Below are 17262 nucleotides of genomic sequence, written 5' to 3'. Positions count from 1 at the left end.
GCCTCCCCCACCAGAAACAGAAGCTACAATGTTAAGTCTCCCAGCCAAGACCATGCAGGAGACAGTAATTTATATGTCTTTAACAGTATGTGCCACATGCCTTCAAAAAAATCTACTATTCAGTTCTTATCAGGCAAACTACACAAATAGGAGTTTTGTTTCCTGTTATTGCAGTACTTGTGGAGTTGGAGAAATGCTCTTGATTTCCTTTCATAAAGTTTTCTTTCTGAAACAATCAGGATTGTAGTAAACACTGACCCAAAAAAGAGGGTTCATTTCATGAATTTCCAGTAATGCCAGTGCTCCGAGTATTGTTTTTGTCGTAAAAGATAGGAACATTTAATTATTAATGTCAAAAGGATATTTCATTTGTTTCAACAGCTGATATTCTCACCAAGGATTTCCCATATCCTGGGCACTGCCGTGTTCCTGGAGGCACAGGTGGGCCATGCCATATACTTTCTGAGCCCACTCCCTCCAAGACCAAGTTCATGAGCTTAGACATGACTTACCTAGTGCATGGCAATGTGAAGTAATGTGAAGTTATCCTGAGCTTTCTACACTCTTAACAGCACTGAGGAATTTTAGGTATTTTCTGCAGTGTTTGTTCTTAGTGGGGGGTATGGCCACTGCATCATTGTATGTTCTCATAAACGGTCTGAGTTTTCTCCTTTAGTCTCTTGACTCCCCCCCAAAGTTATGTGAATCTTACTGGAAGGCATGGGCCAGCTCTTGGCCTTAGTCCTAATGTCCTTGTTGCCTCTAAGTGGACCTGGCGGGGTTCCTTGGCTCTATGACATTTTAGAGCTGTTAACTAGCTGCAAAGGCTGCAAGCCCCTCATGATCTAGTCTGCCTGGTTACAGGTTTCGTCAGCACCAGTTGCATTTCTCCCTCCCTCTGCATGTGCCTAATGTTGAGATTTGCATGGGCACTTGGTCAAAGCCTTGCCACTCTGCTCTCAGCTAAATTCTCCAAAAACCAGTCTTCGTCTTCCTCCAAGGGCTTCGCCAGATGTCCCTCTTTCTCCTTCTACATTCTGTACAGTTTCACCACCTTACACAAATGTCCCCTTAGCCAAATGGGACCCCACCTTTTCTCACACAATATTTGGCATGCACTTTTCTTTGTCCACCATGGAGCTCAGGTGACAGGAAAAAATACAGGTGATGGCTATTTTACTGGGGGAAAAAAATCCTTTATGATTTCTTCCTTCCAAATCACATATTTACAATGTAAAACCTTCCGTTTGCTGCTCACATTCCAATCTTCATATCAGAATTAAATAGTCCCACCCACTGGTTTGAAACCAGTCACATCTATCCTGCTTGCTTGCTCCCCTACCCCTTGTTTCCAGGAATGCAGGTCCTGACTTTTTCTCCAGGAGCTCAAATCCCTATCTTGATAACCAGCCTGGGAGGCCAGTGTTTCTGGGAGCAGGGTCTTGCTTAGATGTCATGGGGCCTGGAAACAGCCAAGTCCAAGCTATAGCCTGGGTCCTTTTCACTGCCACACACCCCAGACGCAACCCTCTGATGGTCAGGCTGGGATCCATCCCTTGATAGCTGTCTCTTTTGCTGAAGTGCTCCACCTGCTGGCCTGCACTCCTTCCCGCCACCCATGGCCATCTCTGCCCACTCTCCACTTAGGCCCGTCCAGGGACAGACTCCGTCTTCAGGTTCTGATTCTTCTGCTTTTTCTCCGGGGGCCCGCAGTCCTGATCCGTGATGGTTCTGCCTTGGCTGTGGGATTCTCTCTTGGATTGTGCTCTCAGCCAAGTTTTTCCACCTCTTGAGCCTTAGTATCTCATTCAATGAAAGCAGAGGTGGTAGTGAGTGAAGGCCAGATCTTTAGAGATCTAGGAATCATTTCTGTTTATGGTATGAAGGTGCAGTGGCCATAAAACTCACCTTCTCATCAGCCACAGCCCCGAACTCCCACCATTCAACTCTTTGTGGATAACTCTGAGATCCTCAAACACGGATGTTTATTTAGAAAGAGCTGCCTTGGGATAAAGCATGAAATGAGCTCTAGCTAATTCAGGCACTTCAGTGAGTTTTCCCAAAAATTGTAATTTTTAAAATTTGAGGAATTTTCTTTGAATGTGAAATGAAAGCTTTTCCAGATTTTGGTATTAAAATATCCTTTCTTTCATAAAATGTTGGTGATATTAAATTAAATAGAGTTTTGTTGTGGCTGTTTTTAAGGTTCTTAACTTACCAAAATACAGTGCTTTAAAACCCTAAACCAGCCTTTATTTTTTTCTCTTTTCTTTTCTTCTTTTCTCCCTTCTCTTTCCCTCCTCTCCCCTCCTCTCTCTTCTCCTCTTCTCGTCTCTCCTAAGCATGACCCTTCTCTCTCTCACTGTCTCTCTCGACTACCAGTCTACAAAAATCTCAAAGTCTGAAAACCACAAGATTAAGGGATAGCCTTTTTTGAAACATCATTAGTATCTTGTCTGGTAACAAATAATTATCAGATGAGTTCACATTAGTCATCAATTTCCCAGAAAGTCCTTAGAGTTTAAAGCATAGGGTAGGTTATCTGGGAAGTGAGGGGTAGAATCTTCGTGTCACTATTTACGTGGGGGACATCAGGGCCAGATGGCTTGGGATGCAAAAGTGCTTTGGCAGACAGTGGATGGGAAAGAAAACAGAGACCATAGAAATAAGAAAGAGAGATCCCAACGCAACGTTACTGACGTTCACAGTCTTGTCCAGCAATAGACCACCAGCAAAGTACAATGAAATCACTTGAAATTGGGTGTGCTCAAAATCTAATCCACAGCCCCACTGTCCCCCTCATATTATGACTAACACCAGCCTCATTCAGGATCCTCTGAATGAGAAGTATATTCAAGTATATTCAGGATGCTCTACTGAGAAGCTTATGATCTTCAGTGAAAGCCCCATCAAGGTCTTCCCATGTGCAGTGGACCTACGTTTTTTTTTTTCTCTCTAATACCGTCAGAGGGGACCAACTCTCCCTCAATCTGTATTAACACACTCCAGTCCTAGAGATTCAGGTGATTCCCAAGTCCCTCTCTTTGTCCAGCTACCCACCAGCCTTAGGAATGGACACTTGACTCAATTCTGACCACGCAGAATCAATCAATCTTGCTGGCCACAAAGATGGATTTAGGGATGGGCATGTGATGCAGTCTAAGCTAGTCAGAACTCTCTCTTCACCCTTGCCAGAGCTATTGGAAGAGATGGTATCCTTTTCCCTGAGATCATGAGTTCAAAATCTAGGCAGACCCAGGGCTGCTCGGGAGCAGTCTGGGAATTAAGAATAGACCAGGGATGTGCACTGCTGCGGACAGCCTTAAAATCTGGGATTTGGGCATATCTAGATTTCTAGGAAATTCTTTTTCTTGGTTCTTTTATTAAGCCAGATTGATAGGCTTCTATCCCTTGCTACAAAAAAATCTCAGAGGCATGTACAGTTCTTGATTTTAGGACCTTTCTGTTGTAGGACCCCTTGCCCTAGGAAAGTTTATCGGAGAATCTCAAGGACTAGTCTCAATCACCTTATTCTTTTTTTTTTTTTTTTTTTTTTTTTTTTTTTTTTTTTTTTTTTTTTGTCTTTTGTCTTTTTGTTGTTGTTGTTGTTGCTATTTCTTGGGCCGCTCCCGCGGCATATGGAGGTTCCCAGGCTAGGGGTCGAATTGGAGCTGTAGCCACCGGCCTACACCAGAGCCACAGCAACGCAGGATCCGAGCCGCGTCTGCAACCTACACTACAGCTCACGGCAACGCCGGATCGTTAACCCACTGAGCAAGGGCAGGGACCGAACCCGCAACCTCATGGTTCCTAGTCGGATTTGTTAACCACTGCGCCACGACGGGAACTCCCACCTTATTCTTTTTTAAAAATTGTTTTCCTCTTTTTTGGGTTTGTTTCTTTGTTTTTTAGGGCTGCACCTGTGGCATATGAAAGTTCCCAGGCTAGGGGCTGAATCAGAGCTGCAGCTGCTGGCCTATGCCACAGTCACAGCAATGCTAGATCTGAGCTGTATCTGTGACCTACACCATAGCTTGTAGCAATGCTGGATCCTTAACCCACTGAGCGAGGCTAGGATGAGAACCCACATCTTCACAGACGCTATGCTAGGTTCTTAACCCTCTAAGCCACAATGGAAACTCCTCTTTAAAAAAACAATTATAGTTGATTTACACTGTGCCAATTTCTGCTGTACAGCAAAATGACCCAGTTATACATATAAATACATTCCCTTTCTTATATTATCTTCCATCACGGTCTATCCTAAGAGGCTGGATATAGTTTCCTGGGTTATACAGTAGGACATCATGGCTTATCCATTCTAAATATATAGTTTGCATCTACCAGCCCCAAACTCCCAGTCCATCCCACTCCCTCCCCCTCCCCCTTGGCAACCACAAGTCTGTTGTCTAAGTTGGTGAGGCTGTTCAATCAGCTTCTTTTATGTGCATCTTTCTCACATTTTCCCTCTGGGGGTCCCATTGAGTAGAGATAAAAGGTCTGTCTCTCCTTCCGTCTTCGCTCTGCTGTCTGGTTTCACTATAATGGAAAGCCCTATCAGGTCACCGTCTCAGAGGACCTGATAGAAAGTCAGCCATGCACAAAATGCATGACAAAGCCTAGAAAAGGACTGTGATTTTCTTCTGCTGCTTCTCTCTGGAATTACTTCTCACTGAGGCCTGACAGGACAGCGCCTCTCTCCTTGCTGAGTGCCGACCCCTCTCCAGGAATGTGCCCAGCCGGCTCCCTGAAGAATTCCCTCAGCAGGCCAAGGAGCCTCCATCTGAGACCCTGTTCTCATAGAATTGAACGCTGGAACTGCCCTTTTCCCACTGACAGTTCTCGCTCCATAAACAGGCAGGATGGCTCCAGAGTGAAGATGCCTGGGTTGCTTGAGACTTGGAACGCGTGATCATTGCTGCCTGTCGGAAACACTGGTGCATCTTTATTGGCTCTTCCTTCCCCACAAAGAATAAGTCTTAACCACAATAAAATGTATCCTCCCATCAAGAATGTCTCAAATGCTTTATCCAGGATCAAAAGTGAAAACAAAAATAAAAACAAACCAAAATCTGAAGGAAAAGGTGGACCATATGGCATAGAGCTGAACACTAGGATATTTTGTTTTGGTGTCAGCCTCTAACGTATGGTAATTTTCAATGACTGACAGATGAAATGACTAAGAGGGAGAAGGAAAATTGTTTACTCCTTGTAGCAAGGAACAGAGCTTTGTTTACTGAAATTCTTTAAAAAGGTTATTAGGCTGCTTTAGCAATGAGAAAAACTTCATTTTGAAAGGAAAGCAACCACAATCCTGAAATCCAGAACAAAAACACGGGCACACAATCAAAACTAAACTTTATAGTAAAAATCATAAATATCTTCCCAGAGGGAACCTAGCCTTCTACTTGTTCATGCAAGAAAATCTTGGCTTGTATCTGAAATCATTTAGGGACCTGCTAACAAGGTGATGATGGGAAGAGAAAGGAGTTGGAGAGGAAGATAAAAAAGGGGAAAAGCTATAAAACTTAATAGTATTGACAACAGAGAACATTTTTATTAATACAAGAAATGTATTATCTGGAAATTAAAAGCATGAAAGTATAATCCTTGAACCATCATCCTGAGTCACTCTGCTGCTAATAATGCCTAGCAAATATTTCAATAATAGCAATAAATTGGAAATAATAGTAATGGATCTGGACTGATTTGGACTGAGGCATTTATTTGTTTATTTGGCTATGCAATACATCTTTCTTTTGTATGTATGTTTCAGGTGTACAGCATTATAATTTAACATCTGTAGACACTGCAAAATGATCTTTACAAGTCTAGAGATAAACCACACAGTAGAGTTGATCCCCTTCACCCATTTCATTCATCCCTTAACCTCCTTCCCCATTTCTCTGTCCTCCGTATCTATGACTTCGTTTTTGTTTAATATTGCTTGTGTCTTTCTTTCTTTTTTAAGATTCCACCTACAAGTGAAATCGTATGATATTTGTTTTTCTTTATCTGTTTTATTTCACTTAATCTAATACTTTTTAGATCTATTCATGTCGTTGCTGCAAATAGCAGGATTTCATCATTTTTTATGGTTGAGTAATATTCCACTGCATATATACCACACCTTCTTTATCCATTCATCCAGTAATGAATGCTCAGATAGTTTTCAAATCTTTGCCAGTGTTAATAATGTTGCAAGGAACATAGGCAGGCACATATCTTTTCATATTAGTATTTTTGTGTTCTTCATTTAAATGCCCAGAAGTAGAAGAGCTGGGTCATATGGTATTTCTATTTTTAATTTTTTGAGGTATCTTCATACTGTTTTCCACAATGACTGTACTAATTTACAGTCCCACCAATAGTGTATTAAGGGGTTCCTTTTCTCTACATCTTACCCAATACTTGCTATTTCTTGTCTTTTTAAAAGAGTCATTCTAACAAGTGCGAGTTGATATATCATGTAGTTTTGATTTGCCTATCCCTAATAATTAGTGATGTTGAACACCTTTTCATGTGTGTTGGCCATCTGCAGGTCTTCTTTGGGAAAATGTTTATTCAGATTCTCTGCCCATCCTTTTGCCTTTTTCTTGAGCCGCTGCTGCGGCATATGGAGGTTCCGAGGCTAGGGGTCTAATTGGAGCTGTAGCTTCTGGCCTACGCCAGAGCCACAGCAACTCAGGATCCGAGCTGTGTCTTCGACCTACACCACAGCTCACAGCAATGCCGGATCCTTAACCCACTGAGCAAGGCCAGGGATCAAACCCACAACCTCATGGTGCCTAGTTGGATTCATTAACCACTGAGCCACGATGGGAACTCCTGCCCATATTTTAATCCGGTTGGTTATTTTTTCTCATTGTTGAGTTGTATGAGTTCTTTATATATTTCTGGATATTAACCTTTTATCAAATACAATATTTGCAAACATATCTTCTCTCTTTCAGTAGGCTGCCTTTTTGTTCTGATGATGGTTTACTTCACTGTGCAGAAGCTCATTAGCCTCAGGTATGTTTTTCCTTGGATCTCCCAGAGTCCCCTTTAACCTGGATTGCATCTCTAGTAAAAAGAAGCAGTGTTGAAATCTAAACTGAGCCCTGAAAAATCTAAACTTTCATATTGAAAGTCTGACTTTAGTACATACATATCTTTGCTCCATAGGCGTCAACGTTACTGAAAGTATTTTGTACTTATCTCTTTTACCAATCTTCTTTTTTCCAAAACAATTATTTTTCTCTGAACTTATTTTCATGAGCAGCTTGCTTTCTGCTGAAACTCCTAAAAAAAGAGAGTGACAAAGACAGGGTTTTGTCTTCTCATCGTGGAACCAGAGAGATGAGAGCAGAAAATCCAGTCATTGCATTTCCCTTTTCAAAATTCTCCCTGTATTGCATTTGTTTAAAATCTGGGAATCAGTAACCATTCTTCTCCCTGACATATATCCTCTTTAAAGTGAAATAAAAATAGGAGTTCTCTTGTGGTGCAGTAGGTTAAGGACCCAGTGTTGTCAGGACAGTGGCTCGGGTCCCTGGGGTAGCTTGGGTTCGATCCCTGGCCCAGGAACTTCCACATACCATAGGTGTGGCCAAAACCAAAACAAGACAAAAAACTGTAATTCAAGCTAAGAAAAAATTACAGAGTATTATTGAGGATTGAGAAAAGAAGTATCTCTATTTCCTAAGCTCTCAGAGGAGAGATGTATGTATGTGTCTCCTTGCATGTTTTATTTCTTTCTCTCTTTGCCACAGCATTTGCAACGTCTCTACCAGGTCTAGAAACATTTTTCTCCAATTCTCAATCATATTACGCTTCTGATGCTTCACCTGTTGTTGCCCTTGACTGCTCTGCCCACATCAGAACTATGCCTCTGGCTAGGAGGGCAGTACATCCGCTTCAACCAAGTCCAAGATCGCGATTAGCAAAAAATGGAAGACCCCTGGAAGCATTACATTTCTTCCGGCACTGCTGATGGATGTTCCTTTCTAGGGGTAGCGGTGCTGGTGTGCATAGGTCGACCTTGTAATCATGCGTTTTCATGGCCATAATGCAGCTGGGGGCGAGGATCTGTTGGTGTTGCCTTTGACTATAAGAGAGATGGACGTACGTGAAGATAAACTTACTTGGCTCAGTTTCATGAAGGAAATTTACCATGGCAGGTGTCTCGGCTAAACCTGTTTTTAGAGTCTCCATTTTTTTTTTTTTTAAACCTGCATCAAGAAGACAAGCATATGCACCTTTGGGCCTGGGAAATGCGGTGGAATTTAATGAGGAAGAAAGCTGACATAGTTATGCATGGCTATCAAACTTGCCAGAGTGAATGAAATCCTGCAAGTAAATGGAAAATTAACTGAAAAGGATTTGGGTTTTATAACCTCCCTGGCCAGCTTGGACAGTCATCTGAGTGTCCAAAGAACTGCTTGTTTTATGGGATATTTTTGTACTTGTAAAAATTGATAATGTAACACTGTCAGGTCTGATTTTCTTTTCCTGTCCTGGGAGGAAAAGTCATCCCCCTCCTTCTTATTAAATTTGAAAAGTAAATAACCACAGCAGTATCTCAACAGACTTGATGTGTTTATTTTACACTATAAGAATGTGAAATAATTGGGCAACATGTTGCGGGGGTGGGGTGGGGGGGGGGAAGACCTGGAGAACAGCTTGGTGTGTTTCACCAACTCACTTTGACCCTATTGGCTGAAAAGATGGTTATTGACGGTTACATATCTTATTCATGAGACAGACCTAAAACTTTATCAGGAGGAAATGAAACAATTCGAAGTTGTAGCTGATGCAAGAGCATTTACCAGCTTAGGGCAATCCCTTCAAAGAAAAAGTACAAATGTTGGAACTTCCCATCCTTTTGTTTTTGAACAGGGGAAGAAGGAAGCATGTCACAGAGATAAACTGCCCGGTTGAATACCGAAAGAATTTAAAAGCAAAAATATCAGGAGCAACATGATCACAGATACAAGAATTGCAGCTTATTTGAGAAAACAGTCAGCCCCCTTTTGAAGAACAAAATCATTTTGCCAATATCAGCCATTCAAACGCATTGAATATAAGATAGGAAAAATTCCTTCTGTTCTCTTTAAAAACTGAGAACGTTTTCTTTAAAATGTACCCTAGGATAGAGACGGTCAGGGGCTAGAGAGTGGGAGAAATGGGGAGATTGTGGACAAAAGGTACATTAAAAAAGTTGTTAGTTATGCAGGATCGGTAAGTTCTAGAGACCTAATGTATAGCACGGTGACTATAGTTCAAACAATTCTGAATACTTGAACTTTGCTAAGAGAGCTTACCTGTTCACACACACACACACACACACCCCCACAGAAATGGTAACTCGGTGAGTTGATGACTGTAGTAACTAGCTTGATTATAGTGACCATCTCACAATGTATATACACAGAGCGAAACATCACGTTATCTGCCTCAACCATACATAATTTTTGTTGGCCAATTACACTTTGATAAAGCTGGAAAAAATTTAAAAAGGATAAAAAATAGGAGGTAACGTACCTTCTCCGAGGAGTGAGGCTGAGTAAGGAAATGTTCAGGGGTACCTTTGAAACAAATCGTTACTGAATTTCTAAGGTATAGATGACTCACCTGTGATGAAAGTTAATTACTATTATTAATCGTAATTATAAGTCTAGGTTTGGAGGATCTTCCAGGGCTTTCTAATTCTGACAGCACCTGTCAGAGAGAAGTCACGGGGGGAAACGCGTCTCCAAGGCACAAAGAGTTCCTGTGGTTTGTCAAAGGTCACGAAGTCCCAGAGGGAACCAGAAATGTACCCATGACTTCTCTCCAAACAGCCCGCACTTCAGCTGTGAAGGTAGATTGAGTCACACAGGAGAGGGGTGCTCCCCAAACTAGAACCCAGATAGACTTCCTACCGATCCCAGACCTATAACCCAGAATGTGCTTTTCTGCCGAAAACATCAGCCTGTAGACTACTTACCTCAAAGGAGAACAGATGCCCATGGGTGACATATGGCTCGATGACCAAACCAGAAAGTTGAACTCTGGCTTTAAGAAAAAGAACCCACGAACCCACATGGGATTCCTAAGGAAGAAGCAGCTTCCTGATCTCAGTCCAAATCCATCAAACACATGGGAGGCAGGAATCTGTTTTGATTCCGGTCTGTCATTATTGATTATTAGGAAGTTCTGTGAATTAAATGACAACCAACTGTAGGGCGAACGGCGGTACAAGGACGCCACCAACCACGGCTTTTCCAGCTGAGGTTCTGCACGCCCAACAAAATTACCTCATCAGAAAGCTGTGGTCACTTAAAGCGTTTTTTCACCGAAATAAAACTGCTCCTTTATCAATCTGCCATAAAAATAAATCAACACAAAATTAGAATAGGTCAAACCTAAGATAAGCCTGAGACGCCAGCTCTTTCCAATCCAGGGCAGGAAAGAGGTGAGAAAAGTCACGTGCCCATGTTTGTGGCGGGGCAGTGACATAATAAGAATAACAATAAAAGCAGGAATTCTCATTGTGACGCAGCAGTAAAGAACCCGACTAGTATCCATGAGGATGCAGGTTCAATCCCTGGCCTTGCTCTAGTGGGTTAAGGATTTGGTGTTGCTGTGGCTGCGGTGTAGGCCGGCAACTATATCTCCCATTCGACCCCTAGCCTGGGAACTTCCATATGCCACAGTAGAGGCCCTAAAAAAAAGAATATCAATAAAAGCAATAACTTTGATAACATCTGTCATTTAGTATTTTTACCAGAGAAAAAAATTTTCTTGTACGCCTTGCAAGTAGAATCTCATTTTGGAGAGGTAGGAAGTGTAGCTAAGAGATGTCTGTGTCGTTTTCCCAAGGTCTTGGACCTAAGAAATGACAAAGCTGAGAAGGTAACCCCCGGCTTCAGCACCTAATTTGGTCTCCTTCCTCTTTTCACCGCGTAGACCACCTGCTGGTAGAACCGAATCCATAGAGAGAGGAGGCCTTTTCCCAATTCTTGTCTGGTTGTGAGAGGTTGAGGAAATATGCAGCTGAACAGCAAGAGTTGGAACTGCGTGAGTCCACTTACATATGGATTTTTTTCCAATAAATATATTGGAACATTTTTTGTGACTATTTGAAAAAAAAAAAAAAAAACTAAAATGCAGATGAACCACATGGCCTAGAAATAACAACAAAAAAATTAAGATCAAGTTAGATATGTCATGAACACACGAAATATATGTCCCAGATACTAGTCTAGCCTCCTTCTTACTTCTTCCTTTGAAACACACTCTGAGTATATCTGCTAAAATAACTTCCACCAAGTGTACTTCATGTCTTATTAGATCCTGGCTCTAAGGGCACCAGTGGCTCCCATTACCCATAACAGTAAAGCCACGTTCTAGACTATGAGCTGGTCTGTCCCTTGCCTTTCTTTCTGTCCTTACCTCCCTGACTCCTATGCTTTTTCCACAAAGCTTCCTTCAACAGCCATTCTCATGAAGCTCTAGTCCACGTGACTAATAAGGGCAAAATGTTAATCATTAGAGTTTTATTCTCACTCTTCCTTCCTACGCCTCATTGGTAAAGATGCTAATAATTAGCAGAGCTTCTCCAAGTAACACCATGCAAAATAAATCGATGACCTGATCTTTTCAACATCTTCACAATCCAAACCTCTCTACCAGTTCTTACCTCAATATGAGTAAAAGATTTATCAACTGCCACGGTTTGGGGGTGCCCCGATGGCTTGAATAGAAAATATATGCATTACGCATTATCCTCATCCATTAATTTAGGGTTATTTCTTCCCTAAAGCTATGGTAGAAGTGCAATACTATTTGTTGGTTTAATTTAAAGACGAGAACAGTACAGTAAAAGGTAACCATTTGGATACTATTGTAAAAGTCAATCTGAATCAAAAACTTAAATTGTAAAATGCAACCATTGCCTTCAAAGACGTGTAGAATGGATTAAATTGGCCTCAGGGCAGGGCCAAACGGCCATCCTCTGCATTTTCCTTTTTGATGAAAAGAGTAAAAGGATTTTTAAGACAGAACTAGTATTTTAAAGCTCTGGAAGCATTCCTTGTTTATTCTGGGCACTTCTTTGGCAGATCTTCTCTTAGATGAAACAAAGGTAACTGCAGGGCAGTGCTTGTACAAATAGCTCCAAGGGTCAATGGGGTGGAAGAGAAAAGTGAGGTTTCATGATTTAGGTCAGAAGGTGTGGACAGAAACATTTTCCAGTGGATGAAACGTTTGCCTGTTGTAATAAAATTCGTAACAGCCCTGATTGATTTTAATAGCTGGAAAGTTTCCTTGTGCCTCCAGCCACTAGTTAAATGTCTTTATTGTTGGTTTTGTTTGTTTGTTTGTTTTGGTTCTGGTTTTGGTTTTTGGTCTTTTTTAGGGCCATGAGTGCAGCGTGTGGAAGTTCCCAAGCTAGGGGTCAAATAGGAGCTGTAGCTGCTGACTTAACACCACAGCTCACAGCAACGCCGGATCCTTAGCCCACTGAGAGAGGCCAGGGATTGAACCCACATCCTCATGGATTCTAGTCAGATTTGTTACCCCTGAGCCACGGCAGGGACTCCCTGGCTTTATTGTTTTTTAAAGCCGGGGCTCATAAAGAATGGACCTACCACGCAAACACCAAGAGGTGTGCTCTTCAGGGTGCAAAGGCTCCGCTTTGGCAAGCTATCCCTTTTATGGTCCCTAAAACATACATTGCATTTGCTACCTCTTTGCTTTTATCTGAGACCTATCTGCCTTTTATTCATATTCAATCTTCACTCAACTTTCAAAGAATTAATGGACTTGACTTCCTCCTTGACGCCTTCCAGGATCATCCCAGGGTCAAGGGTCTCTCCTTCTGGGAGCTTTAGTGCCCTCATCCTTTTGAATACTCAACACTTACCCATCTCCTGGTTATATTTCCAAGTATATAAAATGTATCTCCCTCCAAATAACTGTCAGATTAAGTGTGTGGACCATGACTGTGCAAAATTCCATAGCGGACGACTTGCGGGTGACCGTGTTGTCCTATTCACCTTTATCCAAACGTTCCACCCTCCTCCTGACCCTTATGAGGTTTTAACCACAGAAATTTGCCTTGCTATTTTTATGCCTCTAAATGTCTTTAGTCACCATATTAGTTTGCTAAAGCTGCTGTAACTAATTACCATAGATGGGGTGGCTCAAGTAACAGAAGTGTACTGTCTCGAGGTGTTGGAGGCTAGATGTCCAAGATCAAGGTGCTGGCAGGGGTGGTTTCCTCCGAGGTCTCTTTCCTTGGCTTGTAAAGGACAGCCCTCTCTGTGTTCTCATCCACCATCTTCGTCACAGCTTCTTGTTCTTACAAGGACACCAGACCTATTGGATTAGGGCCCAAAGGAAGGACCTAATTTTAGTTCTGTGAAGACCTTATCTCCTAATATGGTCCCATTCTGTGATACTAGGTGTTTGGGCTTCAACACATGAATTGGGGGGTGAGGCGGTAAGGAAGATAATTCTGTCCACAACAGTGTCCTTTAAATTTTTTTTTTTCCTCTCATTTACTCTGTGGAGGAGGCTTTCTGGACCTACTATAATAAATCTAAACTAGTCATGTTAGCCCTTCTCCTTCCAAGTCCATTCAATATCAGGAGCTAATTTTCCCAACAAGTTGATTTTTTTTTTAAAGGAGAAAAAATGAGCCCTTCATATTCTGATAGAGGTAGCAGTGCTGTTACAGCTTTGGAACGTTCTCTGACATTTTTCCTATCGACTGAAGCTCTACCCAGCCTCTTATTTACACAGTCCTTGATGCCAAGCAGCTGTGCCACTGCAATTCCTGGCACCAAGTCTGCTCCAAAAGAGACCAAGTTATACTTGGTCTTTCCTCATAGCTGAGACTTTGGTGGGGCATTAGGCAATTGCCAAGACATGTCAGAAAATATCTGTCAGGTTACCTCAGGCTACATTCAATCAGGCAGTGAAATACAACGTCTAGAGTAATTACCTGGAATTAAAACTAAAACACACCCCAGAGACAGCCTTTTCTACTCAAGAACTTTCAGACTGAATGACACTACAAATAGCTTTTACCCAAAGGTGATGGAGGGTAAAATCTGTAGATCAAGCTCTGGAAGGAATGACATGACTCTGAGTTTTCACCGTCAGACCTTAGAGCAGTTGAATTGCATATAGTTTTATTTTTCATCCCATACAGTCTCAAAGGATGTTACGTGACTGGGTGCATTTTACTTTCCACCTGAATTACCCATCTTTGCTTAGGGCATAAATCTGCCTTGTTCTATCCAGAAGGCCATCCTGACAGTTAAATACCATGAGAGGGAAAGAGGCAGACGTGTGTTGACCAAAACTCTATCAGACTTTCTAAAGGGGTAAGGATACTGTGTTGACAAATTGGGAGCACAGCCGATTACCGTGGGCATTGGCTCAGGCTAAGATTACTCTCCAGCCCCTTTCACTTAAGTTTCAACCTTAATGGATTTGTGGTAAAGTGAGAATAAAGAGTTAAGAGTATGAGCACCTTTGGTTTACGTGTTCACGTAACACCATCATTCATTCAACAAATAATTGCTTACTGTTTACCACGTGGCTGACACTGCGCTCATAAAATTCATGCTGATCTGATGTTGGTATTTCTATGTTTTCCAAGGCCTGAACTTCACTCTGATCTGAAAAAATAAAGGAAAACAGTGCTATTTTTGAGATAATAATAGTAAACATTTATAAAGTCCTTTCTATATGCCAGCCACTGTTCTAAAAATATTAACCATGGTAACTCATAGCGACTTTCTAAAGCAAAACCTCTATTTATCTGCTCTACTTTACAGGTAGAGGGAACTGGGGCATATTTATCTCCATAAGCAAATGGAAGATAGTACATTTCCTTTCCAGGAGCTAGTCTTTAAAGTGACATCAAGTATTGGAGGGTGGAAGCATAATTCACTGCAGATTTTGGTGTTTGGATGAATCGTGTGAATCTGGGGTTTACCGGATTTGCTATCTGGCTTGAGATGGGGAAAGCACAATAATGAAGAAAAATGAAAGGGAAAACAAGAACTTGCTTTACGTCAGTCAAGCGTTACTTGTGGTTAAAACAAACAAACAAACAAACAAACAACAAATACACACAAAGAACAGCGAGTCAACTAGTATTTACCTCTGTCACTGGGAAGATCTAATCAGACCAATGCCTTTTCTTCGCATCCTGCATTTCTGGGACCGCCTTTACCACTCTATGGACTTTGACATCCCCCCGCATGCAGGGAAGTCCTTCCTGTTGTCCAATGTCCAGCTCAAGAACTGCCCCCCCCACCAGCAAGAAGAACAAATAACTCTCCTTTTGATTACTTATTTACTGGTGTCTCTCCAATCAAACCACAACTTAAAAAAGACAGCATGACTTCTCTTCCAAATCTTCTTCTAATGGAGTGTATTTTGCAAAGGCCTTCCCCCACTGGCTTTCTATTTGATTGATGACTGTATTAACCTCAATTCAAATAGAAATTTGTCCCTTTAGACATCCCCTTTATATTATTACCATGATGATACAGTAATATTTATAAAAATATTGACTAGAAAGCAAATCCTAGTTTCATATAAATTTAGATTATGTATTATAAATTCATATTATAATGTTACTTTTGGGGCTCTATTATGTTTAATTTATATAATTTGACACGGCATGGATATTGACTTTTTTTTTAAAGTGGATGGTTGAGAGACAATTCTTAATGGATAGCTCATGGTCTGAACATTTTGTAAGCAGAAGCAGAGTCATTGACTGTCTATTTTTCTGGGCTATATTTTCAAAGATGTCTGCTTAGTAAATAGCCTTTTTATCCTTTTTAAATGGTTTATTGAAGTATAGTTGATTTACAAGGTTGTGGTAAATTCCACTGACCACAAAGTGATTCAGTCATCCGTGTGCACACATCCATTTTCTTTCGGATTCTTTCCCCACATAGACCATCACATAATATTGGGTAGAGTTCTCTGTGCTGCACAGCAGATCCCCATTGGCCAATCATTCCATATACCTCTGGCCAATCCTAAACCCCAATCCATTCCTCCCACCCACTCACCTGTCCCTTTTGGGAACCATAAGTTGTTCAAAGTCTATGAGTCTGTTTCTCTTCTGCAAATAAGTTCATTTGTATCATTTTTTAACATCCCACATATAACTGAAATGGTATGATACTTGTACACTTAGTGGAATAATCACTAGGTCCACCCATGTTGTTCAAAATGGCATTATTTCATTCCTTTTTATGGCTAAGTGATAGTCCATTATTATGTATGTACTACATAGAGACACGATGCTTACTATAAAAGATTCTGGTTCCCTGAGCTCAGGGTTCCTTTCCTATAATGCAACCCACCTCTTACAGAGGTGCCCTGGCTCTTTGAATTGCACGGTGTAATTGGGACTGTGGAACTGGTACAAGAAAGTGTCAATCCTTGGCCTGCTGCTAATACTGTATACCACAAAGGTCCGTGTCTCTGACCCAAGAGTAATGATGTCTCCTGCCAGCATCCATAAAAGTGTGGCAGGCTAACTTGTTAGCTTCTAAGTAAGCTAAAACCTTAGATCCTTCACAGTTTTTGACACATTTCAAATGAATAACATCATTTCATTTTGAATGGGAACTTTTTTTTTTTTTTTTTGGCCATGCCCAGGTCACGTGAAATTTCCCTGGTCTGGGATTGAACCTGTGCCACAGCAGCAATCCAAGCCACAGCAGTGACAACACCAGATCCTTAACCACAGAGCCACCAGGGAACTTCCAGAATGGGTACTCAAAAATAACATATTTCCTCTGAAATCTTTCCTGTCAATGAGATCTATTATTTTATTTCAAATCAGATTTCCAAGAAAAATGAATACACCAGTTTTACAGTGGACACATCATCCTAAAAGCTCGGTAGTGAAATATCCCTAAAACCAGTTATTTCTGGAGGTGACAGAGAGAGGTGGGGGATGGGATGATAGCACCTATATGTTGGCTCTTATCTCCTTACGAGGAATGTCCCCAAAGCAAGTAACATACCAGCAGAAGACAATTCCAGGCATTTTCAAACTTGCAGAAGTGACAGTAAACCAGAGAGGACTAGCTGCTGATCTTTTTTCAAACTTCTGATCATTGTATTGACACGAGTAGGCTTTGGATCCATCCAATGTCAGGTAACAAAAGAGACGAAGGTAGAGATTGCAGGACTGGCTTAAGGCGGTGAAATCTTTCTTCCCTTGGTGATCTCTGGCTTGGGAGGAGCAGGCTT

General features: G+C 41.5%; 1 long non-coding RNA gene across 2 annotated transcripts; it reads right to left on the bottom strand.

Annotated features, from left to right (window-relative positions):
* Positions 1-5705: 5705 nt before the first annotated feature.
* On the bottom strand, positions 5706-15200 carry LOC106507349 (uncharacterized). 2 transcript variants are annotated; one of them, XR_001303266.3, is made up of 7 exons: positions 15143-15200; positions 14562-14654; positions 13155-13344; positions 10281-10345; positions 9971-10179; positions 7151-7284; positions 5706-7065 (listed from the first exon to the last, which is right to left on the bottom strand). It is a non-coding gene; the product is annotated as an uncharacterized LOC106507349 (long non-coding RNA). The 2 variants fall into 2 exon arrangements; XR_014811469.1 differs by lacking the exon at positions 14562-14654 and adding an exon at positions 9526-9615 and having other exon boundaries at positions 15143-15192.
* Positions 15201-17262: the final 2062 nt, after the last annotated feature.

Source organism: Sus scrofa, chromosome 7, assembly GCF_054392235.1.
Source record: "Sus scrofa isolate SSC_HxYL_T2T_F1_AM1 chromosome 7, Sscrofa_HxYL_maternal_Yorkshire_Landrace_v2.0, whole genome shotgun sequence".
Taxonomy (NCBI): Eukaryota; Metazoa; Chordata; class Mammalia; order Artiodactyla; family Suidae; genus Sus; species Sus scrofa.
Note: the sequence above shows the minus strand (reverse complement) of the source record. Positions and strands in the feature narration are given on the sequence as shown.